Here is a 26837-nt window from a genome sequence, read left to right on the forward strand (position 1 = left end):
CACTTGAAGTGCCTTTGGCTGAAAAGTTCTCTCTTCCCTCTTAAAGTAGAAAAAAATCACTACTAAAGTAGATCCATTTGTAATATAATTCATACTACTGTGTAGAGGGAGTGAATGACATTGTCAGCTGTACTCCCACTAGAAAAGTTCTGAGACTAGAACTCCACACCGCCCCAGCCTGACTAGGGAGGGCCATAGATTCCAGGCTGCTCTCCACCTCCCTCCCTCTGCTTGCTTCCTCAACCCACGTAACCCTATTAAATATAAATCAGATTATGTCACGTATCTGAACAAAAAACTCACATGAAGTCTCCTCTCACTTTGATTAAAACCCAATGCCTTACAAAAACCTACAATTCTGTACTTGATTTCTTGACTACTGGTCACTTCTCTGACCTCATATTTTACCCCAATCCCCCGTGTCACCTCCTAAAACTGACTCCTTTCCAGCCAAAGTCTCCTTCTTCTTTCACCTTGCAATACACTTCATATTCTCCTCTCCTAAACTAGAACTTTCTACTTTTTCCTTCTATTTGTAATGTTTTTCCACATAGAGGTCCACTTGGTTAGACTTCTTGCCTCCTTCAGGTCTTTCTTGAATCCTCCCCTAACATTCCATATATACCCATATACTATAAGTGCTTTATTTTATTCGGGATGCATTCTGTCTCCCTGCTGTAATCCCATGGGTTGTTTTGCTACTGTATAACAGACTCTTACAGCAGATGATCAATAAACATTTTAATTGAATAAATGAATATATTATAAGTTGATTAAAAAATCTGAGTACCATTCCTTTTTCTATGTAGTTATGCTCCAACACTTATGTATGGAAATACATTTTTGAAATCATGATTACTTTATTTTATTCTTTGTTTATATTACTGTTAATCTTCACAATCTTGTTTTTATTTTAAAATCTTCTCTATAGATTGTTCTTTGTTTGTTTCCTGTTAGGTAAGGATTTTATTTCAGAATAGGATAAAACATTTCTTATAAAAAAGTAGTTTTGGTACCGAAGGATTGAGTTCCTTTTCTCTAATATGGCAAGCATTCTAAGTCCTCCAGCATTGACACTGACATTTATGCTTTCATCCACAATAATCTGTTAGCAATCTGCTTATTCTTTTCGGTTTTCTTTTATTAAGAAGATTTAAAAGTTAATGCAAACATGTTTTACAAATAAGATTAATGGTGAAGCAGTATTCCCTTGAGTGTATTAAATGACAGTGGAGTTCTCTACAGCATGTGAAGCATTCAAAATGACAGATGTAAACTGTATTAAAAAATCATGTATTGCTATACTTGGAGTATAGAAATTATCTGATACATACAATGATTTTACCTTACAAAGCACTGACATTACAGAAACTTAAATTGATTGGATTCTAAGTAATAGGAACATGTACCAAACCAATGTTTGTCTTTTTATGTAACAGGGCATGATAGATAATATTTCCAGAAACTTTCACTGTTCCTAAACATTAGAGGGCAGTGTGTATAATTTACTGTATCTACTTTCTGTGAAAGCTTTAACACTTATTGAAGCAACATTCTCATTTCATCTCTTTTTTTCATTTTAAAAATATATTCCAGCAACTATAAGATATATTGGCGATCATTTTCAATGCAATTATAACTATCTATAATTTTAAAAGTTTAAGCATCAATATTTTGGGGAATAAGCAGGTGGAGATGATAACTGTGAAAATTGCTAGTAAATAATTGGAGCTCTACATACGCATGGAATTTTTTTTTCATCATTTTTCTGGTTTCTATTATTTAATAAGTTTCCTGTAGGGTCTATAGTAAAATGTATTATTTAATACTGATTTAAAATAATTAAAATATGTTAAAAATATATTTTACATGAATTAAATATTTGATAAACCATTTCAAATGATGACAAGATTACATAAAATTTTTAAAAGCAAAAGTTTTAATTTTTTTAATGATTTTTTAATTTATTTTCAAGAGAAAGAGTCAGAGAGCCAGCAGGGGAGGGGCAGAGAGGGACACACAGAATCCCAAGCAGGCTCCAGGCTCTGAGCTGTCAGCACAGAGCCTGATGTGGGGCTCAAACTCACAGACCACAAAATTATGACCTGAGCTGACGTCGGACGCTTAACCACCCAGGTGCTCCCAAAAGTTTTAAATTTTGATTATTTTGATTTATGATTTTTTTTCCTTTATTCGATTGGGCTTTTGGTCCCATATCTAAAAATCTTTGGGGACACCTGGGTGGCTCAGTCAGCTAAGCATCTGACTCTTGATCTCACCTTAGTTCAATATTTCATCTGTCCCTCGCCTGCTTGTGCTTTCTCCCATTCTCTTTCTCTCTCTTTCTCTCAAATAAATAAATAAACTTAAAATCTATGCCTAACTTAAGATCAAGAAGATTCATCTCATGTCTTCTTTTCAAAGGTTTATTGTCTTAGTTCTAACACTTAGGTCTATGATCCAACTTGAATCAAGTTTTGTATATAGTGTGAGATATGAATTGAAGTTCTTTGTTTTGCATATGAATATCTAGTTTCCCAAGCTCCATTTGTTGAAAAGTCCATTCTTTCTCCTCTGTATTGCCTCTGTGCTTTTGTCAAAAATCAGTTTGTCTACATATGTATGTCTATATATGTCTACATTTGCATTTTATATTTAAATTTTATAATTACCTTGAAATTTCTATATAAAAGCCTGTGAGGATTTGACTGGGATTGCATTGAATCTTTAGATAAATTTGGGGAAAATGGCCATCACAGCAACATTGACTCTTCTGACCTAAAAACCCTATATATCTCTACATCAATGAGTTCATCTCAGTAATGTTTTAGAGATTTCAGTGTACAGATCTTGCTTACTTTTTATCAAATATTACCCTAATATTTTCATATTTTGTTGTTATTTTTATTTCTAAACCACTTTACTGAGATATGATTGAGATACAAAAATCTGTTCATGTTTAATTTATACAACTTGATGAGCTTGAACACTACATTACTTAATAATGATTTTAAATCATTAAAATATGTTTAAATATATTTAAAAAAAGACAAGCCAACAATATATAATATCATATTATATTTGGTTATAGACATATCTAGAATATACAAAGAATGCTCAAAATCCAAAAATCAAAAGCATAAAGTCCAATAAAAAATGGGGAAAGTATTTGAACCGACATTTTAACCTATAGAAAGCAAAAATGTACATGAAGAGGTATCCAACGTTGTTCGTTATCTGAGATATGCAAATTAAAATGACTAACTATTGGGGCACGTAGGTGGCTTATTTGGTTAAGTGTCCAACTCTTGATTTCAGCTCAGGTTATGATCTCATGTCTTAAGGTGGAATCTCAGTGCTGCTTAAGATTCTCTCTCTCTTTTTTCTCTTTTTCTCCCACTGCCCCTCCCCTGCTTGCTCACACACTCTCTCAATAAATAAATAAATAAAGTGACTATTAACAAGTGTTAGTGAGAATGTGGAGGAACTAGAACAATTCTACACTATTAATGGGAATGTAAAATTATATAATTTCCTTGGAAGATAATGGAATCTGTGGAATCTGTAATTATGTAAAAGGGACTTTGAAGATGTTATTAATCGAAAGATTGTAGAGATTTCAAGAGAGTATTTTGGATTATTTAAGTGGGATCATTGTAATCATAAGGATCCTTGTAGGAAGAAGGCAGGAGGATCAGAGTCAATAGTAAGAGATAAGATCACAGAAGCAAGGGGTCTGAGTGCCCTGAGCAAGAGGGCAGCAGCCAGCATGCAGGAAGCTTAGAAACTATAAAAGGAAAGCAGTGGATTCTCCCCTGTGGCTTCCAGATGGAACACGGCCCCTCGACACCTTGATTTTAGACTTTGACTTCTAGATATGCAACAACATAAATCTATGTTGTCTTAAGTCACTTGGTTTGTGGTAAGTTGTTACAGTAGCAATAGGATTGGTAGATGCTTAAAACAGTAAAAGTACATCTACAATATAATCCAGTCTTCTGCTCCCAGGTATTTAAAAAAGAGGAATGAAAGTATATGCTCATTTAAACGTTGTATATGCATGTTTACAGAAGTTTATGGATAAGAGAAAAAACCTGGAAATAAGCCAAATGTTACAGGTGAATGGATAAACAAATTAGAGTATATCTGTACAATGCTATGTTACTAAACAATAAAAAAGAATGATATTTTTTGGTTTCACATGTAAGGAGCTTGAAATTACCACTCCAAGCTAACACAACACAAACTTGAACAGATTAAAAAAACAGCAATTCTTCTTGGATCCATAAGAGACAGGACTCTGGGCAAACTACTGTTCCCAAGATTGGAGAGAGAGACATGTGAATAGAAGGAAACAAGACTTACCAGCAGAGACTCAGGAGCAGAAACCATCTTAGAACCAGTAATGGTAGAGGAAAACTGAACTATAATTGACAAATTAATGGAGGCTTAGTGCACACAACTCTCAAAATTAAAAACTCCAGGAGACCCAGCCATGCTGTTTGGGGAGGTGCTCCTCAATACCTGGAGATTTACCTACGGGGACTCACCAGTTTCCTAAAGTAAAATGTCATAAAAATCCCCATATGCTTTCAACAGGGAAGGAAATATTTTGAAATGCCTCCGAACACTGTGTTCCTAACAAGGTCTGCCCGCAGGGAAACTAGTTAACCAGAGCCTAACTTGGAGTATTATCAAAGCCTAACTGACCTGAGGGAAGGGAAATACAGAATTCAATCCCATATAGCCTTCAGGTTTCTCCTTCAGAGGGAAAAAAAAATGAGGAATGCTTGTGAAGTTCACAGTATAGGGGCATAGGCTCACTAAAAGACAGTTACTAATCAGAGGCTATAGAACGCTTCCCCCGCCCCCACACTTAAACATCCCATTACTACAGGAACATTTACAGCAGTTCCATTTCCAGTACAATATAACCAGCTATCAAGAAGAAAATTACAAGGGATACCAAAAGGCAAAAAAAAAAAAACACAAACTGGAGAGACTCAGCAAGCATCAGAATCAGACATGGCAGGAATGTTGGAATGATCAGACTTGGAATTTAAAGTAACTGTGGTCAATATATTAAGTGTTCTGATGAATCAGGTAGATAGCATATTAACAACAGATGGGCAACATAAGTAAAGAGATGAAATCCTAAGAAAGAACTAAAAAGAAATGCAAGAAATAAAGAACACTGTCACATAAAAGATTAGGCTCATTAGTAGACTGGACATGGCTGAGAAAAGAGTCTTTGATCAAGAAGATATACCAGTAGAATCCTCCAAAACCTTACACATCCATCCTTATATATTTGTCTAAACCCATAGAATGTATAACACCAAGAGTGAACCATAAGGTAAACTATGGACTTTGAGCAATTGTGATGCATCAATATAGGTTATTCCTTGGTAAGAAAATATACCATTCTGGTAAGCAATGTTAATGGGAGAAGCTATGTATGGGGGGGGGGGGGCAGTGGGTATTTTAGAAATCTCTGTTCCTTCCTCTTAAATTTCTTGGAAACCTAAAAATGCTGCAAAAAATAAACAATTCATAAATACACACATAAAATAAAAATAGGGATTGTATGAAACAAACCAACAGTTAATTTGTCCCATGTAAATTCTTCCTGGGTATGGTCTATGCAGCTAGAAACCCAGTTTTAGACTTTTCAACATATTGCTCTTTCATTATAAATACCACAAATAAATATTCTTTCACTAAACTCAAAATGTGGAACATCTTTGACACTTCCATTAATTCAAGCCCATCTCCAACATAGTCTGTCAATATATACCCTTGTTTGTGTTTTTTTCTTCATAGTGGTCAGCTTTTTTTGTTTTTCTTCCTATTGTATGTGACAACACACTATTTTACTTATTTATTTATTTATTTTTTATGAAAGAGAAAGAGAAAGAGTGAAAGTGAGCAGGGGAAGGGAAGAGGGACAGAAAGAATCTTAAGCAGTTTCCACACTCAGCAGGGAGCCTGATGTAGGGCTGGGTCTCACAACCCTGAGATCATGACCCGAGTCCTAAATCAAAATTAAGAGTTGACTCTTAACCAACTCAGCCACCCAGGAACCCTTATGTGTTTTGTTTTGTTTTGTTTTGTTTTGTTTTTTTGAGAGAGGCAGAGAGCAAGCAAATCAACACACTATTTTATGTCATCATTTCATGCAAAAAATGTACACTAACAGGTTTCCTTAACCTTCATTTTTTTTTACTTAAAATATATCCCGTGGGGTATTAGCTAAATTAATTTTCCAAAAACCACTTCACCCTGACCCAAATCAATTAAAAATTTTAAATATATCTAACTACCAGGATAATAACATGGAACCAAGTGATATTTAAAAAATATATATTTTTTACATTATTTCTGATTGGTTATTTAGTTTCAAGCCTGATATGTAACTTTTTATGTACATAAACTACTCCCTCACTAATACATAATTCTGAATCTTGTCTAGGTTATTTATACTTTATTGAATTTCCCTCACTAGTGAATTGTTACTGTGTATATATCAGTGTGTGAGTAAACATTTCTTTTTTTTTTAAGTTTATTTATGCATTTTTGAGAGAGAGAGAGAGAGAGAGAGAGAGAGCGCACTCACATACAAGTGGGGGAGGGGCAGATAGTGAGGGAGAGAGAGAGAGAGACATGATGCCCAATCCCCAAAACCATGAGATCATGACCTGAGCTGAAATCAAGTCAGATGCTTAACCAATTGCGCCCAACTAGGCACTCCAACATTTCTTGAATTAAGTAAAAAATATGTTTTAAAAAAAGTCTTTCTGAATCGGTTGGGTTATTTCTGGTGAAAAATAAAGGCTAAAGTTTAGAATATGAAAATATCATTTAAGGGAGCTATACTTGTAAACGGAACTATAATTAGAAGGAATCAAATGGGCTGAGACCAAAGTTAAACTATTTCTTGCCATGAAAATGCTAAAAATTAATGAAATTATATAATTTTATTTCCAGTTAATAAATTTATTTTCAAGAAGCCCTTTCAAAACCCCAGTAACGTATTTTAATCTCAAAAATAATTTCACATGAGTATCACAAGAATCATTGAACCATCGCTGAGCATTCATTCTGCATTCCCGTAATTCCTTTAGACCAGTGCTTTGCAGGGGCGCCTGGGTGACGCAGTCGGTTAAGCGTCCGACTTCAGCCAGGTCACGATCTCGCGGTCTGTGAGTTCGAGCCCCGCGTCAGGCTCTGGGCTGATGGCTCGGAGCCTGGAGCCTGTTTCCGATTCTGTGTCTCCCTCTCTCTCTGCCCCTCCCCCGTTCATTCTCTGTCTCTCTCTGTCCCAACAAAAAACGTTGAAAAAAAATTAAAAAAAAAAAAAAATAGACCAGTGCTTTGCAAACCTTTACATCTCCTGGGGCTCCTGTTAGAAGTCAGTGTTCTCACTTAGTGGGTTTGGGTGGGGCACAATACTCCGCACTTCTAACAAGCTCCCCTGTAAGGCCAATGAGGCTGGCCTACACACTTTGAATAGAAAATCGAAGGACTCTCTAAACCTAAGTCATCTTCAGAATGTGTTTATGACTTTCCCTTGTTTAATGACTCACAGCTCAGATATGTGTCCTGTTACACTTCCAGGAAAATAAAATATAAGGTGATTATTGCGGGAAGATAATGATTATTTCCAAATAATCAAGTTTATTCCAGAATTTTTTTTTTTAATCTGAAAGATCTATTTGATTAAAGTCAGTACACTACAGCAATTATTCTGATCATGCTACAAACTCTGTTTTCCTTTAGATTTACGTTTTCAAATGTTTGGATTTCATTTCACTTTTACAATCACAGAGTTTTCATTATTCTTCTAAAATATTTATCAAAACCATTTTTCTCTAAAACATATTAATTTTATTTATATATGTAAGCAAAGAATGGCAGATCACAAAATATAATAGACATTTTGACTCATCTCAATAATTAATTAGGTCTCTACACATCACAGATGATCCATTGAGCTGTAATCCATCCTTGGCTAATAAAAGGAATTAGTCATTCTTCAGTCAGCTGATTATGTTAAGATTTTAATGTACCATTTTCCTAAATTTTCTTTAATTTTACCATTTATAACAATAGAAAATCCTGAAGATTATTAAGACCCAATCCAAGGCTCTATGGATGAATAATTTTAATCCTTTTAGAGGTTTATAGCACCAATACAGCCTAATGAAATTTCAACATTGAGAAAGAAAAGAACATTTTTCAGGTATGTTTATACAATTTAAGTGAGCCAGCGCATACTAAATACTTCTTTTTATGCATCTGATACCATTTTATGCATCTAGTAAAAAGCACTATGTGAAATAACTGAATCAAAGCCCTACACTTAGGACTCGAATAATATGAGTCCATATGCTTAATCCTATTTTCCAAGCATTCATTACACATTACCTACTGTGCTCTAATGTCATAGGAAATATATAATTCTAAATTGAACATTTATCACTCTATTTTAAGTATGTGTTTGCATATGTATCTCTGTTTAGATTGTAGGTTTAAAGCATGGTTTTATGTCTTGAATCAAAAGTTACACATAAATGGATTGCACAAAATATTCAATAAATATTTTTGGAATTGAATATTATTATTCTAAAATATTTCAATGAGAAGGAAACAATTTATTTTTCTAAAATGTACAACATGGCATCAATGACCATTTGTACCGTTTTATGCTCATATCCTGTTTATATACAACATCACAGAACTCACATAAAACATCAGTCAAATAGGAAATCAATATATGATTTTTAAATGAAATACGTAACACAAAGTATCAGATAAGTTATCAAACATTGCTAGGAATGTTACAAATGCAGACAGAATTCCAAGAAGCTCCGATCCTTGTTATTCTTCTCAGATTAAAATTTCCCTCTAAGCAAAGCCTTTGAAATTAATTTTATTCCCCCAGAGTGTGACCTGCACGCAAACCAGTAATATACTTCTCCAGCTAAGCCACATGCTAACATTTTAACATGATAATTAGCAAAAACAGACAAAGCACACAAAAACTGGGTGCAGTGGGTCGATAAAGCATGCGGCAGGAGTAAAGAGAAGCATTGGTGAGTGAGACACATAAGTTAGTGTGGCCATTTTCTCTAAGATTCCCATTAATAAGCTAAAGAATAGCACCCAAGAGTTTTTGCTTCACTCTCAGCAGCCTTTGTAACTTCAGTAGTGACTGTGACAGTCCCAGATGTAACGTGATCCTCGATCAAGTTAGCAGTGCTAATACAGCTGTGACATTACACCTGCTGCTTCCTGGAAGTCTCATTCTACTGTAGCTAGGATTTATTTCACTGTGTGGAAATTGGTAGCAAGAATGCTCTCAGGGTAACTTAAAGATGTTAGGATAAAACCCATCTGGTACCCAATTTTCTTTGATCCAGGGCTTAAACTGCTTCTGAAAAGCAATGAATGAAGAGATGGGGAGAAAGAGCTTGAGAATTTTATTAGGAATTCCTTACCAAGGTAGGGTGTCATTCCTCATTTAATGCATTCTTGGAAGAACATCAAGGAAAAACTTCTATAGCTAGAAGGAAAAACCCCTTAAAGATCCTTTCCTTTCAAAGTTACTTATGTGAAGACCTGTGCATGTACGAATAAATAGCGTGCAAACAATCACAACACACTTCAGAGTGTCCTACTATGTGAAAGTGTAGTATATGCACTAAATCGGGATTTGCTATACAGCAATCTGTGTTCTTGCTGGTAAACCTAAAAGTACAAAGAGACATGACATTAATTTGTAAAATTATTCAAAGGTACAAACGTGGAAATATATTATTGGTCATAAAGATATACTTACTTTATAAATATAGTGGATTACATGTGGATTAGCACAGTCATCATTAGACAGATCTTTTTGGCATGCATTTATGAGATGGTCAGGCTTAAATAAAAGAAGCAGACACTTTTATGCTTCAATATTTGCACAATACTAAAAAAGCCCATTTGGAGATAGCCTATCTTATCTCTATATGGAGGCCCATTACATAAAAAAAGGATTAACTCCTAAATTATGCATCTGTAGCTGAAATATAAAATTGGAATAGTGTTGCGTTAAATTTCATTTTCTTGGGGGCAGAAAGGGACTAGATTGTAATTTATTTTCTATTTTTCACAATGCTTGGCTCAATGTTAAATAGTACTTTCATCATATATTTCAAACTGAACCAAAAAGACAATAAAAGGTTTATTTCTTTATTTTCTAATATTTATTCATGTTTTTAAGTCTTAAAGGTATCGATGCTTAAGTATGCACTCTAAGACATAGTGTGAGTTTTGTAGATACTTAAAATATTAAGCTATATTATAGTAAGCATCCCAATGCACTAGGTGTACCAATATTTGCTTGTGGATGTATTTTTTTCCCACACATTTCAATGGACTGTGTTTAGAATTTTCACTACGTCGGGGCGCCTGGATGGCGCAGTCGGTTGGGCGTCCGACTTCAGCCAGGTCACGATCTCGCGGTCCGAGAGTTCGAGCCCCGCGTCAGGCTCTGGGCTGATGGCTCGGAGCCTGGAGCCTGTTTCCGATTCTGTGTCTCCCTCTCTCTCTGCCCCTCCCCCATTCATGCTCTGTCTCTCTCTGTCCCAAAAATAAATTAAAAACGTTGAAAAAAAAATTAAAAAAAAAAAAAAAAAAAAAAAGAATTTTCACTACGTCGATGCAGTCACTGAGGTTCAGGATTGTTCTCTCAGCAACGTTCATGGAGCACTGTCTGTGTGCCATACATTCTACTGTGTGGAGGCTGTCAAATGTGAACAAAGCTGAAACGATTCTCACTATCTAAGAATTAACAGTGTTGATGGGTGAAAAGAGCCCCGAATCCAAACATGGAAGCTCTGAGAAATCTTTTTGCAGGAAATCATATCGTAGATGACACACAGGGAAGAGGAGACAGAGTGTCATCTTGTGAACACTTGTGCATATTGTATGCAAGCATGTGCAGTGGTTAAACTGAGTTCTGGCAACATAGTGGGATGGAATTGTTTTCCATGAATTGGAATGACGGATCATGAATATGCAATGGGTCACAAACAGGGAAACAACTGTACAAAGCTCATGTACAAAAAAACGAGCATGATAAAATGGAATCATTTCATTTTGATTGTATGACATAATTTCTTAAGATGTCTAAGCTCAAACCTAAACTTAGGTCCAGGCCTGTTATAATGCAGAGTCCAAGCCATCTAATTCTTCAGCCACAGCCTTCTCTATCTTAGCCAGGTTGGTCTTATGACTTCCATGGGCCCCTTGAGGACTTTTTCCTCGATAAAACATAATAGCAAACATATTTTACAATGGCATTCATATAAGGACACATATATTAATATTACATATTAAAGAATTGTCTTTGATATAAAAGTTTACTTTTTGGCTCTGATTTTAAAAGAAATAAAAACACTTTCATGGGCCCCTCCCCCAAAGTAAGGGGGACCCTAAGCTCTGTGCCTACTGTGCCTAAGGGAGAAATTGTGCCTGGCCTTAGCACGAACATATGGGTTAGAGCCCCATGTCCGGCTCCGCGATGACAGTGCAGAGCCTTCTTGGGATTCTGTCTCTCCCTCTCTCTGCCCCTCCCCTGCTCATGCATGCTCTCTTTCAAAATAAAATAAATATACTTAAAAAGAAATAGTATTACTGTCAGCACAGACCCCAGCATGGGGCTCAAACCCATGAGCCACAAGACGAGCCCTGAACTGAAATCAAGAGTCAGACACTTGGGGTACCTGAGTGGCTCAGTTGGTTAAGCATCAGACTTTGGCTCAGGTCATGATCTCGTGGTTCATGAGTCTGAGCCCCACATCAGCTCCTTACTGTCAGCCTGTCGGCACATAGCCTTCAGATCCTCTGTCCTCCTCGCTGCCCCTCCCCCAGTTGTGCACCCCCCCAAACAAAAAAAGAGTCAGACGGTTAATCAACTGAGTCACCCAGTATCAAGTACTTTTGAACTGAGTTTCAGAAATAAATTTTTTCTCCCATAATTTAATCTGACAGAGATGGAAACAGTTTCAAGAGTAATGTTATATGATGTGCTCAGTCTCCATTAGTTCGTGTCATAACCAGAAATACAACTCAGGTCATCCGATTTCCCTTGCACCGTTCTGAAATGTCTTGCATAATTTAATAATGAATAGATGTTATCATGATTAAAACTTACACTGAAATACTGTTATCGAGAAGACATCCTGGCTAGCTTCCAGTTTGCTGAGCACAGAAAAGATGAACTCACTGGAGTGGGGAGATCTGACACCACAGAAGTGTTCTGAATTAGAGACCACAAAAGCATGTGGACATATACACATTCCGGATACAGAATATTTATTAAAAATGTTAGCAAAAATGTGTTTGGACATGTAATGTCCACAGAATGCTTTGGACTTAAAACGTATGATTGTCATGTTGAATTTTAAGTATAAAGTCGCTATCCGAGTCCCTTTGAGAACAAAGGTTCAGTAGCAATCCTTCTTTTTAAAGAATTATGCCTTTAGGAAGAAAGTTGGAATTGATGACAAATTAGTTAATAAAAATAATTAACAATTTTTCTTGAAAGGTATGGCTACATTTAGTCATTTCTGTCCCTTACTCTAAATTTACACCCTGTTCCTGGCCTCATCAGTACCATTCAATTCCCTGCTATGCCTCTTGGAATTCCAACTGAAATACAGCTCTCAGTCTTTCACATGATAAGTTTTATAACCACCTATTTTTTTTTAATTTTTTTTAACGTTTATTTATTTTTGAGACAGAGAGAGACAGAGCATGAATGGGGGAGGGTCAGAGAGAGAGAGGGAGACACAGAATCTGAAACAGGCTCCAGGCTCTGAGCTGTCAGCACAGAGCCCGACGCGGGGCTTGAACTCACGAACCGTGAGATCATGACCTGAGCCGAAGTCGGCCGCTTAACCGACTGAGCCACCCAGGCGCCCCTATGACCACCTGTTTTTTTTTTTTTAATTTTTTTTTTTTTCAACGTTTTTTATTTATTTTTGGGACAGAGAGAGACAGAGCATGAACGGGGGAGGGGCAGAGAGAGAGGGAGACACAGAATCGGAAACAGGCTCCAGGCTCCGAGCCGTCAGCCCAGAGCCTGACGCGGGGCTCGAACTCACGGACCGCGAGATCGTGACCTGGCTGAAGTCGGACGCTTAACCGACTGCGCCACCCAGGCGCCCCATATGACCACCTGTTTTTAAAAGTTTTGGTTTTCATGTATGTATATCTGACTTTTTTTGTAGTATAAACACCAATGGAAGAAACACATCTGTAATTATTTTTAACCATTAGAAGGTATTACAGTTTATAAGTCTGCTTTACTGAATCATTTACTGCTTAAATCCAGGGTAATACCAAAAAAAAAAAAAAAGTCATATAACAAAAATCTACGCTTACTGAAGGCAATGAAATTTATAAGCTTTCAGATAATAGAGGAGATTATTCACTGGTCCCTGAAACAATTATACACTTGACCCATATTCAGTCACAATCACTATGAGAATCACAAAGATGCATCATTTTAATAAGAATTAAGTGAGTCAAGATCAGTGCCAGAAACAAAGTGGTACATCTAATTCTGGACCATCAAGACATAATCTATAAAATGACATCTCCTCAGTTAACTGCAAATGACTGTTTCAAGCAGAATGCTGTTCAGCATTTCCTAGCTCCCTTGGATACTAGGTATATCTTCTGTATATAACCCCTTCCTGTGTACATGTCACCTTCTGATTTTCTGCGTGGCATTCTTTTTACATGGTGTTACTTCCTGACTTTTTGATTACTCCTCCAAACATGCATTCTGCATCTTAGAAAAAGGCATGTTTTTATTGCTTTGTGTATTTGTGCGTGTGTTTGTATTCTTGTGTGTGAATAGTTTTTAATGGACTGAGTTAATCAAAGAAAGTATTATCTAGCTTGCGTTTCCATTGGAGGACATTTTAACTTATTTTCCTGCCTCCCACCACCACCAACAAAGAATCATAGATACCTGGGGGTGGGGAGGTGAGTGGGACATACAGAAAGGAAGTTGAGTGGAGATTGAGTTTTCTCACTTTTATTTTCTCGTAGGTCAGTTATGTAATGAGAATAAAGGGTCACAAAGAAGGCATATGCCTCCAGTCCTAATTTCTTAAAATGGAAGACTCCTGTATTCATTCAACATTTCTGATTTCTTTTTGTAAACATTTATATTCACTTTTTTAAGCACAACACATTGATCGCTTCCATAACTTATCTTGGATGATAGCAGTTTCATTTGATGATAAAACTCTAAAACCTAGCTGGTTTCCATTCTTAAAATAGGAGTAGGACAACTACAAGGGAAGAGATAAAACACCTGTGGTATATCCATACGAACAGAGAACACAGTGTGGTGGGAAGCACAGCACTGTGCAAAAGTAGAGATGTCAGTTATATCAGGTATATACACACACGCACACACATATCAGCAGTGGACTCATACGTCTAATACTGAATTTATCTTAAAGTTCCACAGCATTGGGAAAAGGATGATAAAACTATATGACAAGATACACAAAAACTAAAATATCATTTAAGATCATATAGTTCGTAGTGGTCCTTTCCAATTCCATCCCCTCAAATATTGTATATGTCTGCTGTGTAGTGCAAATGTGCATTCTAAGTTTGCAACTGCAAAGTGTGATTGCAAAATCACAATTGAAAACATATTGTGCCATTGGAAGAAATAAACCAATACAGGAAACTAAAAAAATAGCTTTGGTAGACTTTACATAGTATTTCATTTGCTAAAGTCAGTATAAATAAAGTCTATAAATGTAAAGAACAAAGTTTTAATTTTGATTTTTAGTTTGATTAGGTAGATTTATTACCATGAATAAAACTGATAATGAAAACTATAGTAAGCTTATAGTAAATTTCATTATATTTTTAGAGTTAATTATCAAATAAGTAAACTTCCAAACACTATGAAGCCTAGTATCTTCACTTGCCCTGTACCAGAATGGTAACAAAGTACGAACTGACTACATGTGATATGAAATAAATTCATCTTGAATAGTAAGATAGAGATAGGTTGAATGTAAAAGAATATACAATATTTACCATGAGAACACTAATTATAAAAAATATGGAATGGCTAAATTAACATCAGATAACGTAGACTTCAGAACAAGGAATATTACCAGAGAAAAAGAAACTATATAATGAAAAAGGGCCAAATCACATAGAAAATGCAACAATAAATGTGTAGACAGACTTCAAAATAGATTACGTAAAAATTTATAAACTGATAAACTGAAAAGCTTATAAACTGATTTATAAAAAAATATCAGTAATTACACAATTACAACAGTGAACTTTAACATCCCTCCCAATAATATCAGCAAAGACTTTCTTTTCAAATACACATATAAGATGCAGTGAGAAGGCCACATTCTGGGCAGTAACATGAGTCATAGTATATTTAAGAAGACAAATTATACCATATTTCTCTAACTATAACAGATTTAAATGAGTAACTAATGAGAGAGAAAAGCCTGAATATCCATAAATATTTAAAAATTTAAAAAACTCTTAGACCTGGGTCACAGAAGAAGTACCATAATAGAGTAGATTAGATTAGATTAGATTGGATTAGATTTTTTATTTTAGTTTATCTTAAATTTTTATTTAAATTCCAGTTAGTTAACATACAGTGTAATACTAGTTTCAGGTGAACATTCTAGTGACTCGACATTCCATATAACACCCAGGGCTCATCACAAATGCACTCCTTACTCCCCATCACCCATTTCACCCATCCTTCCACCTGTCTCCTCTCTAGTAACCATCAGTTTGTTCTCTATAGTTAAGACCCTGTTTCCTGGTTTGCCCCTCTTTTTCTGTTTCCCCTTTGCTTGTTTTGTTTCTTAAATTCCATTTATGAGTGAAATCATATAGTATTTGTCTTTTTCTGACTGACTTATTTTGCTTAGTGTGATACTCTCTAGCTCCATCCATATCATCACGAATGGCAAGACTTCCACTTTCTAATCCATTTATCAGCCTATGGACACGAGCTATTTCCATAATTTGGGCATTGTTGACACTGTTACTACAAACACCAGGGTACTTGTTATCCTCTTGAATTAGTACTTTTGTAATCTTTGGTTAAATATCTAGTGGTGCAATTGCTGGATCATAGGGTAGTTCTATTTTTAACCTTTTAAAAACCTACATACTCTTTTCCAGACTGGCAGCACCAGTTTGCATTCCTACCAACAGTGAAAGAGGGGTCCCTTTTCTCCTCATCCTTGCCAACATCTGTTGTTTCTTCTTGTGTTGATTTTAACCTTAATAAAATTTAAAAAGCCAGCATATTTCAAAATTTGTAGGATGTCGCTAATAAAGTGCTTAAAGGGAAATTTAAAGCATAACATATCAATTTCAGTAAGGAAAAACATGTCAAATCAATTAAGCTTTTTCAAAAGACATTTAAAAGAAGAATTCTTCATAAATGATGGAGACAAAAGAAATATATATGTAATAACTATATATTTAATATAGATAATGATACATTTTATTAAATATATTATGTCTTTTATAAGAAACATATTAAAATGAAAAGAAAATTCATAAACTTGGGGAAAATAATTGCAAACACATATGTGATAAAACATTTTCCATAATACATTTAAAAATACCAAAGTCAATAATTAATTCACTTAAAAAGGGGCACAGGCTCCACAATTACAACAGCATACATATGCCAAATAATGACATAAAGAGATGTTCAACATCAGTCACCATTAATAAAAATTTGAAAAGTAAAACCACAATGTTGACCACTACACTACATTAACTAGCTAAAATAAAATTTCAAAAGACATTAACAGGTGCTGGCAAGGATACAAAGTAAATCAAACTTCTATACTTTGCAGATGGTAATGCTGCATATTATAGCCACGTTATTTATTTTTTAATATGAAATTTATTGTCTAATTGGTTTCCATACAACACCCAGTGCTCATCCCAGCAGGTGCCCTCCTCAAAGCCCATCACCCGCCCTCCTGTCCCATCCACCCCCCATCAACCCTCAGTTTGTTCTCAGTTTTTAAGAGTCTCTTATGGTTTGGCTCCCCACCTCATTTCTAACTTTTTTTTTTCCTCCTTCCCCTCCCGCATGATCTTCTGTTAAGTTTCTCAGGATCCACATAAGAGTGAAAACGTATGGTATCTTTCTTTCTCTGTTAGACTTATTTCACTTAGCATAACACTCTCCAGTTCCATCCACGTTGCTACAAAAGGCAATATTTCATTCTTTCTCATTGCCACGTAGTATTCCATTGTGTATATAAACCACAATTTCTTTATCCATACATCAGTTGATGGACATTTAGGCCCTTTCCATAATTTGACTATTGTTGAAAGTGCTGCCATAAATATTGGGGTACAAGTGCCCCTATGCATCAGCACTCCTGTATCCCTTGGGTAAATTCCTAGCAGCTATTACTGGGTCATAGGATAGATCTATTTTTAATTTTTTGAGGAACCTCCACACTGTTTTCCAGAGTGGCTGCACCAGTTTGCATTCCCACCAACAGTGCAAGAGGGTTCCCATTTCTCCACATCCTCTCCAGCATGTATAGTCTCCTGATTTGTTCATTTTAGCCACTCTGACTGGCATGAGGTCGTATCTGAGTGTGGTTTTGATTTGTATTTCCCTGATGAGGAGTGACGTTGAGCATCTCTTCATGTGCCTGTGGCCATCTGGATGTCTTCTTTAGAGAAGTTTCTATTCATGTTTTCTGACCATTTCTTCACTGGGTTATTTGTTTTTCGAGTGTGGAGTTTGGTGAGTTCTTTATAGATTTTGGATACTAGCCCTTGGTCCAATATGTCATTTGCAAATATCTTTTCCCATTCCTTTTAGTTTTGTTGATTGTTTCCTTTGCAGTGTGGAAGCTTTTTATCTTGATGAGGTCCGAATAGTTCATTTTTTTGCTTTTATTTCCTTTGCCCTTGGAGATGTGTTGAGTAAGAAATTGCTGTGGCTGAGGGTAGAGAGGTTTTTTCCTGCTTTCTCCTCTAGGTTTTTGATGGCTTCCTGTCTCACATTCAGGTCCTTCATCCATTTTGAGTTTATCTTTGTGAATGGTGTGAGAAAGTGGTCTAGTTTCATTCTTCTGCATGTTGCTGTCCAGTTCTCCCAGCACCATTTGTTAAAGAGACTGTCTTTTTTCCATTAGATGTTCTTTCCTGCTTTGTCAAAGATGAGTTGGCCATACGTTTGTGGGTCTAGTTCTGGGGTTTCTATTCTATTCCATTGGTCTAGGTGTCTGTTTTTGTGCCAATACCATGCTGTCTTGATGATGACAGCTTTGTAGTAGAGGCTAAAGTCTGGGATTGTGATGCCTCCTGCTTTGGTCTTCTTCAAAATTACTTTGGCTATTTGGGGCCTTTTGTGGTTCCATATGAATTTTAGGATTGCTTGTTCTACTTTCGAGAAGAATGCTGGTGCAATTTTGATTGGAATTGCATTGAATGTGTAGATAGCTTTGGGTAGTATTGACATTTTGACAATATTTATTCTTCCAATCCATGAGCAGGGAATGTTTTCCCATTTCTTTGTATCTTCTTCAATTTCCTTCATAAGCTTTCTATAGTTTTCAGCATACTGATCTCTTACATCTTTGGTTAGGTTTATTCCTAGGAATTTTATGATTCTTGGTGTAATTGTGAGTGGGATCAGTTTCTTTATTTGTCTTTCTGTTGCTTTATTATTAGTGTATAAGAAGGCAACTGATTTCTGTACATTAATTTTGTATCCTGTGACTTTGCTGAATTTATGTATCAGTTCTAGCAGACTTCTGGTGGAGTCTATCGGATTTTCCATGTATAATATCATGTCATCTGCAAAAAGTGAAAGCTTAACTTCATCTTTGCCAATTTTGATGCCTTTGATTTCCTTTTGTTGTCTGATTGCTGATGCTAGCACTTGCAAAACTATGTTAAACAACAGCGGTGAGAGTGGACATCACTGTCGGGTTCCTGATCTCAGGGGGAAAGCTCTCAGTTTTTCCCCATTGAGGATGATATTAGCTGTGGGCTTTTCATAAATGGCTTTTATAATGTTTAAGTATGTTCATTCTATCCCAACTTTTTCGAGGGTTTTTATTAAGAAAGCATGCTGAATTTTGTCAAATGTTTTTTTCTGCATCGATTGACAAAATCATATGGTTCTTATCTTCTATTTTTTTTAATATGATGTATCACATTGATTGACTTGCGAATGTTGAACCAGCCCTGCAGCCCAGGAATGAATCCCATTTGATCATGGTGAATAATTCTTTTTATATGCTGTTGAATTCGATTTGCTAGTATCTTATTGAGAATTTTTGCTTCCATATTCATCAGGGACATTGGCCTATAGTTCTCTTTTTTTGCTGGGTCTCTGTCTGGTTTAGGAATCAAAGTAATGCTCGCTTCATAGAATGAGTCTGGAAGTTTTCCTTCCCTTTCTATTTTTTGGAACAGCTTGAGAAGGATAGGTATTATCTCTGCTTTAAATGTCTGGTAGCATTCCCCAGGGAAGCCATCTGGTCTTGGACTCTTATTTGTTGGGAGATTTTTGATAACTGATTTAATTTCTTTGCTGGTTATGGGGTCTGTTCAAGTTTTCTGTTTCTTCCTGTTTGAGTTTTGAAAGTGTGTGGGTGCCTAGGAATTTGTCCATTTCTTCCAGGTTGTCCAGTTTGTTGGCACATAATTTTTCACAATATTCCCTGATAATTGCTTGTACTTCTGAGGGATTGGTTGTAATAATTCCTTTTTCATTCATGATTTTACCTATTTGGGTCATCTCCCTTTTCTTTTTGAGAAGCCTGGCTAGACTTTTATCAATTCTGTTTTTCAAAATACCAACTTTTGGTTTCATTGATCTGCTCTATAGTTTTTTTAGATTCTATATTGTTTATTTCTGCTCTGATCTTTATGATTTCCCTTCTTCTGCTGGATTTAGGCTGTCTTTGCTGTTCTGCTTCTATTTCCTTTAGGTGTGCTGTTACATTTTGTATTTGGGATTTTGCTTGTTTCTTGAGATATGCCTGGATTGCAATGTATTTTCCTCTCAGGGCTGCCTTTGCTGCATCCCAAAGCGTTTGGATTGTTGTCTTTTCATTTTCATTTGTTTCCATATATTTTTTAAAATTTCTTCTCTAATTGTCTGGTTGACCCATTCATTCTTTAGTAGGGTTTTCTTTAACCTCCGTGCTTTTGGAGGTTTTCCAGACTTTTTCCTGTGGTTGATTTCAAGTTTCATAGCATTGTGGTCTGAAAGTGTGCATGGTATGATCTCAATTATTTTATATTTATGAAGGGCTGTTTGGTGACCCAGTAGGTGATCTGTCTTGAAGAATGTTCCATGTGTACTCGAGAAGAAAGTATATTCTGTTGCTTTGGGATGCAGAGTTCTAAATATATCTGTCAAGTCCATCTGATCCAATGTATCATTCAGGGCCCTTGTTTCTTTCTTGATCCTGTGTCTAGATGATCTATCCATTGTTTTAAGTGGGGTATTAAAGTCCCCTGCAATTACCACATTCTTGTCAATAAGGTTGCTTATGTTTGTGAGTAATTGTTTTATATATTTGGGGGCTCCGTATTCAGTGCATAGACATTTATAATTGTTAGCTCTTCCTGATGGATAGACCCTGTAATTTTTTTTATAATGCCCTTCTTCATCTCTTGTTTCAGTCTTTAATTTAAAGTCTAGTTTGTCTGATATAAGTATGGCTACTCCAGCTTTCTTTTGACTTCCAGTAGCATGATAGATACTTCTCCATCCCCTTACTTTCAATCGAAGGTGTCCTCAGGTCTAAAATGAGTCTCTTGTAGACAGCAAATCGATGGGTCTTGTTTCTTTATCCATTCTGATACCCTATGTCTTTTGTTTGGAGCATTTAGTCCATTTACATTCAGTGTTATTATTGAAAGATATGGGTTTAGAGTCACTGTGATGTCTGTAGGTTTCATACTTGTAGTGATGTCTCTGGTGCTTTGTGGTCCTTGCAACATTTCACTCACAGAATCCCCATTAGGACTTCTTGTAGGGCTGGTTTAGTGGTGATGAATTCCTTCAGTTTTTGTTTGGGAAGACCTTTATCTCTCCTTCTATTCTGAATGACAGACTTGCTGGATAAAGGATTTCAGCTGCATATTTTTTCTGTTCATCACATTGAAGATTTCCCGCCATTCCTTTCTGGCCTGCCAAGTTTCAGTAGATAGGTCTGCCATTCGTCTTATACGTCTCCCTTTATAAGTTTGAGCCTGCTTATCCCTAGCTGCTTTCAGAATTTTCTCTTTATCCTTGTATTTTGCCAATTTCAGTATGATATGTCATGCAGAAAATCTATTGAAGTTACTTCTGAAGGGAGTTCTCTGTGCCTCTTGGATTTCAATGCCTTTTTCCTTCCCCAGATCAGGGCAGTTCTCAGCTATGATTTGTTCAAGTACAACTTCAGCCCCTTTCTCTCTGTATTCTTCTTCTGAAATTCCTATGATACGGATATTGTTCCATTTGATTGCATCACTTAGTTCTCTAACTCTCCCTCATACTCCTGGATTTATCTCTCTTTTTCTCAGCTTCCTCTTTTTCCATAATTTTATCTTCTAATTCACCTATTCTCTCCTCTGACTCTTCAATACGTGCTATGGCTGCCTCCATTTTATGGTGCACTTCATTTATAGCATTTTTTATCTCCTATTTCTTAGTCCCTTGATCTCTGTAGCAATAGATTCTCTGCTGTTCTCTATGCTTTTTTCAATCCCAGCAATTACTTTTATGACTATTATTCTAAATTCTTATTCTGTTATATTGCTTAAATCGTTTTTGATCAATTCGTTAGTTTTCGCTACCTCCTGGAATTTATTTTGAGGACAATTCTTCCATTTCGTCATTTTGGGTAGTCCCTGGGGTGGCTCCCAACTGCAGGGCACTTCCCCCATACTGTCCAGAGTAACTTGTGTTGGTGGGCGGGGCCACAGTCAGACCCTATGTCTGCCCTCATCCCACTGCTGGGGCCATAGTCAGACTGGTGTGTACCTATCTTCCCCTCTCCCAGAGGCAGGACTCACTGTGAAGTGGTGTAGCCCCTGTCTGGGCTATTTGCATACTGCCAGGCTTGTGGTGCTGCTTCGATGGGATCTGGCCAAGGGTGAATTAGCCAGGGTGGATCCACAAGATACACAGGGGCCTTGAGGGGCAGGCTTTGCTTGCTTTGCCATCAGTGTTCCCCTGCGGAAGGGGCCCTGCAGCACTAGGAGGGAGGCAGACCGGTTGGAAGGATGGATCCACAGAAGCACAGTGTTGGATGTTTGCAGCAAGTACGGTGACCGGAACTGGCTCCCTTTGGGTTTTCGGCTGGGGGGTGGGGGAGGGAGATGGTGTTTCCCAGCACCTTTGTTCCCCACGGAGCTGAGCTCTGTCCTCCGGGGCTCAATACCTCTCCCTCCCAGTGTCCTCTCACCCTCCCGCTCTCCGAGAGCAGAGCTGTTGACTTATAACATTCCAGATGTTGAGTCCCGCTGGCTGTCAGAACTCACGTAGTCCTGCCCCTCCATTTTTGCAAGCCAGACTCGGGGCCTCTGCCTTGCCCGGCAGGCTGCCCCTCCACCTCCCCGGCTGCCTCCCGCCAGTCTGTGTAGCGCACCGCCCCTCCGCCCTTCCTACCCTCTTCCGTGGGCCTCTTGTCTACACTTGGCTCCAGAGAGTCCGTTCTGCTAGTCTTCTGGCAGTTTTCTGGGTGATTTAGGCAGATGTGGGTGGAATCTAAGCGATCAGCAGGACGAGGTGAGCCCAGCGTCCTCCTATGCCGCCACCTTCCAGTCTCTCCCCCAATACCACCTTTAAAGAGGGACTTCACTGGAGAATTCAGACACCCCAAGCAGTGCCAGTGACAAGATTACAGCTGTTGGGTGTGATGAGCCCACATACAAATTCTACACTAACACTCTTTCTTGCAGGCTCCTTACCATTGTGGAAAGATTCATTCATTCAATAATTCACTTACTGAGCCCTGTGCTGGGGGCTGGGACTGCCTATAGCCACTTTAGAGAAAAAAACGAGATTTCTTAAAATGTTACACATGCACTCATCATTTGATCTAACATTCTCATTCTAGGTATATGTTCAGGAGAAATAAACATACTTGTTGACACAAAACTACAGTATATGTAAATGATTAAATAATGATTATTCATTATTCTTTATCATCAAAATCTGGAAACAGCTTGAATGTCCTCAAATGTGTGATGGACAAAGACATTTTGGTGCAGCCATACACTGACATGCTCCTTGTCATTAGGAAAGTAGGTACTATTGATATAGCAACACAGATTAATTTCCAATGCATTATGCTGAGTGGACTTAAAATCATATATAGTGCATAACCATGTATATGACATTTTTGTCGTATTTTCAATTTTTCATTCTTGAAAAAAGAGAAGTATAAAGACTCAAAACACAAAAGATTAGTAGTTGCAGGGACTTAATCACCACAAAGTGACATGAGGGAACATTTTGGGGAGATGGAAATGTTCTCTATCTTTTCTGTGGTGGTACTTACACAACTGTATACATTTGTCAAAATTCATAGAATTTTACATTAAAAAGGATCAGTTTACTATATGTAAATTAGACCTTCGTACAGATGGCTAATAGGTAATGAAAAGATGTTCAACATCACTAATCATCAGGGAAATGTAAATCAAAACCACAATGAGATTTCGCCTCGCACCTGTCAGGATGGTTATTAAATAGGATAAATTTCATTTTTCAAAAAGGATATTTAGCTTCATTGTACTTACCTTTATCATATATTAAACATTTTAATAATTTTAAAAGCATTAAGAATGTATACTTTTATAAGTATCCATTCCAGAAAACTAACTACAACATACTATTTATAAATCTAAAGATGGAGTATTCCAGGAAAGGTTTATCATTTTGAAATTTTATTCAGATCAGTGGCTGCTTTATTCTCCTGAGACATCGGTGGTCCAAAGAAAAAGAGGCACTAAATTATATGCCCCATCTTTCTTCCTGTTATTCTTTAATTCTAGCTAGTTATCAGTTGTTAAAACAGACTAAACCTAACACCTAAGGGGTGCCTGAGTGGCTGAGTCACTTAAGCATCCGACTTCAGCTCAGGTCATGATCTCACGGTTCGTGAGTTCGAGTTCCACATCCGGCTCTCTGCTGACAGCTTGGAGCCTGTAGCTTGCTTTGAGTTCTGTGTCTCCTGCTCTCTCTGTCCCTCACCCACTTACGCTGTTTCTCTCTCTCAAAAATAAACATTAAACCTAACACATAAGAGTGTGCCATGTATCTTTTTTATATCTACATAATCTCACCAAGACTTTATAACCCTAGCCTGGCCTTACACTCACAGTTTCAGAAAACAGGGAGCCAGTGCAATAGTGCATAAAATATTAGGGCTCTGAAAGCCCGTTCCTGCGTAGAGGGGTGTGTAATTTAATAAAGTGTTCATTGATGTCAGCGCACTGGCACATCACACTTGTGTCTATGATGGAGCCTACAGCACAGAGACTCCCACTGCTAATTAGATGACGGAAGGAAGATTACATTTTCCCTTAGAGACAGATGCAAAGGTGCGAAGTTATGCTCAGAGGGATTTAGATTTACAAGTATTTGATGGAACAGGACAAAAATAGGGAAGGGCACATTTTAGGGAAAGGCAACTAGGGAAACAAACTCGACAGAGTTGCATTATAAATAAGAACGAAAGTTATGAAAGATACCACAAGACTTCTACCGTTCCCACATTATTCACATGCAAATTTCTAACATAAATTACAAATGAGGAATAATATTTTTATGACTCACATGTAAGCTTTCTAAAACTTTCTTGTGAATCCCAGAGAAGTTCAAGAGCTATGAGTTAGAATTCCATATATTGTATTTTACATCTTGCTCTCTAGGGGTGCCTATTAGTTATACCTTTCCAAATGATATCCAAAAAAATAAAATTAATAATTTCTTGAAAGGAATTGAATTATGAATCATTCACAGAGCTAGGAAGAATTTTTCATCTGAGATCATACAAATGGAAGTTTTGTTAATATTGAAGCAAAAGCAAATACTCTATGATGCTTTTCATAACAGTGTTTTATTAATACTTTAAACAGTATATCTCAGCCTGATCTAAATATTAAGATTATCTTGCAATAAAAAATTATCAACTCAATATTTTTGTAAAGGTGATTTTATATTTAAAACAAGCCTTCTTTTGGTTTATTTTGTTTTTATTTGATAACATCAACCTGGCTATTTTAGCTCCCTGACAATGTTTGGAATCCTCAGTTTGCTACTGAAATATCCTTGACAAGAAATGTTAGTATTAGGAGGAAGTACACTAAACAGTGTATGTGACACAATATTTTGTATTTTTTAATAACATAGACATATTCTTACAAATAAACAGATTGCAAATCATACCATTTTAAACCAGTGGTAATGAGAAAAGATACAGAATAGTAATGGATTCTGTTAGCATAATGAGCCATCTTTCTTGACTTTTCTTACTACCTGTAAACACAATATGTTGTTCTTTAATGGCTTCATTTACTTACGATCTGAATATTTTAGCAAAAGATTTCAAAATAGAATGTATTAGTGCACATCACATGGTCTCAATATTTGTGAAAAACATTTAAAATCTTTGTTATCCCATCACTTGACCAATTCATTCAATGAACAGCTATTTAGCACTTAGTATAAACCAGATACTGTAAAATACAATCAGGATTTAAAGTACAACACTCTTTTAAACAAGCCTAATGTTCAAAAGGAAAAAAGAGATATTAACAATATAAACTGAATATGCAGCTTTTTTAAAGTTATTGAGGTTTGTGCATTTAAAGAATTCCTCATGACACATGTTGCTAAATGCTACCCCCAATTACTTTAACACCGTTCTTTGTGCTGGAAGTTTTGGGTGTTAGGCTCCAAGGGTTTGGATAGAATAAAGTTGTGTTATTTAGCACTGCGTTTCCAACTGTATTTTCTTTAGTATAACTGTAGAATAAATGCCTTGAAAGTCAGTAACTATTGAACTTGTAAAGCTTTACCTCAGAATGGAGAGAACTAAGGATAAAATGCAGAATTCTCACTCCACTGGAAAGGAGGAAATCACTTCGAATTCTGAAGAAGCGCTCTCAGGAAAACAAACAGAATGGCAAGTGGTCAAAGATGTTAGGCTCCTGACTCCTGATAATTTCTTCCTCTTCTAGGCCTCTAGTCTACACCCTTAAGGTGTGGCTGAGGACTGAGGAGGAAGAGTTAGAGGCACAGACTGGGTGGTAGATAGAAATGGCTGATGAATGTGCCTAGGTGGGTGAGTGGGAAGGCAGCCTGACAGAGCCCTATACAATCGAGCATGTTCTGAGGAAGTAATTCGTGAACCAGAACAAACATTAAAAGGGAGATTAAGAAAAGACAAGGAAGTGAGATCACAGATTTCAGCCCCAAGATTATGATAGGATCCTACCAGACAATCATAAGCCAACCATACTACATCAGACGCCAGCACAACTCTGGGGTTATCTACCAAAATTATCATCCCTCAAATAATTACCGTGTAGTTTCTAAGGACTAGGTATTTTGCAACAGAGACCAACAGGTATCCCAGATCAGGCACTGCCACCACAAGACTATGAGAGCAACCCTACAATGTTCTGCTTTCTGATCTCCCCTACTAGATCCTTCCCCATACACACATTTCTCAGCTGGCTTCAGTCATCCTCACCACTGCTGACCA

At 36.7% G+C, this 26837-nt stretch overlaps 1 protein-coding gene across 4 annotated transcripts in view; it reads right to left on the bottom strand.

Annotated features, from left to right (window-relative positions):
* The window catches only part of LOC131504246 (cadherin-10), a 210178-nt gene that overhangs the window by 136469 nt on the left and 46872 nt on the right, over window positions 1-26837 (bottom strand). Inside the window, exon 1 of one of the 4 annotated variants that reach the window (XM_058716319.1) lies at window positions 9681-9727. The exons of the other annotated variants lie outside the window; for them this stretch is intronic. The gene's annotated coding sequence lies outside the window, so the exon portion shown is untranslated. Of the gene's footprint in view, window positions 1-9680; window positions 9728-26837 lie in introns of those variants that run through there. 4 annotated transcript variants of the gene reach the window in all.

This window comes from Neofelis nebulosa, chromosome 1, assembly GCF_028018385.1.
Source record: "Neofelis nebulosa isolate mNeoNeb1 chromosome 1, mNeoNeb1.pri, whole genome shotgun sequence".
In the NCBI taxonomy this organism is placed as follows: Eukaryota; Metazoa; Chordata; class Mammalia; order Carnivora; family Felidae; genus Neofelis; species Neofelis nebulosa.